The sequence below is a fragment of the Penaeus monodon genome, chromosome 21 (assembly GCF_015228065.2).
Source record: "Penaeus monodon isolate SGIC_2016 chromosome 21, NSTDA_Pmon_1, whole genome shotgun sequence".
Taxonomy (NCBI): Eukaryota; Metazoa; Arthropoda; class Malacostraca; order Decapoda; family Penaeidae; genus Penaeus; species Penaeus monodon.
Genome location: NC_051406.1, coordinates 7,563,457 through 7,564,660, shown reverse-complemented (window position 1 = coordinate 7,564,660; position 1,204 = coordinate 7,563,457). Strand labels below are relative to the sequence as shown.

General features: G+C 38.3%; 1 protein-coding gene across 1 annotated transcript in view; it reads right to left on the bottom strand.

The window, feature by feature from the left end:
- Positions 1 to 1,204, bottom strand: part of LOC119586148 (multiple epidermal growth factor-like domains protein 8) — a gene marked incomplete in the record, with an annotated part of 25,388 nt that overhangs the window by 10,468 nt on the left and 13,716 nt on the right.

Genomic DNA, 1,204 nt, shown 5'->3' with positions numbered 1-1,204 from the left:
TGCAATGCAACAGTCTCCTTTATTATTCTACTGAATATGCAATAGCTACTGCAAAGCTTGTATAGTTTCTAAACTATAGTACATCCATATGTATGTGATTGAATGCAAGGACACTTTAGATGGCAACATGCACTTAGGTCAGGGTACTGACTGCCTGAAGACAATATTGCCTGATTTCACTAGCTCACTACCATTAGACTTCACCCCCACCTTGACTAGCCACACACCAGATGCAACTCAAGGGAAAAATTAAAAGTGGGGTAAAAATATTTTTCCCTCTCTATGCTTTTGGCTGAAGCACACACATGTTGCCATCTAAGGTGTCCCTACATTTAGTCAGATGTTGATGGATGTACTATACTCTGCTACTGGTATTGCATTTACATTAGTCTGGTATCCTCTTTATTTCCAACCATATCATCCTGTCTTATCTAAGAACTTGAGATTATTCAAATAATGATAATTTCAACATTTTTTATTGCCTTGCATTGTTTCTGTTACTGTTTCATTACCTTCTTGTCTACCTCTAAATCATTTGTATTCTACATTTTACTACTAGGTCTGTGTCCAGTTTCTAGTCTGACATAGAAACAGCTCAGTCTGTCAATGAATCTGCATCAACAACTCAGACCATGACAGCAAGTGTAGAAAAAGCTAGAAAAAAAAAAAATTAATAATTTCACACATCAAGATATAACATCTTCCTTATACTCCAACTGGTTAATTTTTTAACCCTGATATAAATTTATGGGCAAACTCAAAATCTGTACATAAAAACAAAAAACAAAGCCAGCATGCTTATAAAGTGGGGATAAGGAAATAAGCTTTACTCTCCCTGAACCTGCACCACCTTCTAGACCAGCACTAGGTGCAAGATAGATGGTCGAACCAGTGCCTGGCTGACTGCATACTACCCACCCCCTGAGCCTGCAAAGTGGCTTAGAGGTGACACATGGGAGAAAGTGTAAAACCTCTGATGTGCCATACTGCCTATGGTATAGGGTCTAGCTGTCTGTTCAAGTTAGCATGTCCATTTGTGTTGTCACATGTATAATTTGAAAATAGGCACAAGCACGCCTAGACATGGCCCAACGTGCCCAGCCGACTGACATAAAAATTGGGTTAAATGCAGTTATTCAGCATCAGTTTCAGTTTCAGCTTGTATAGGTAAATAAAAGCTTATGTAAAATAGATAACAGTACAG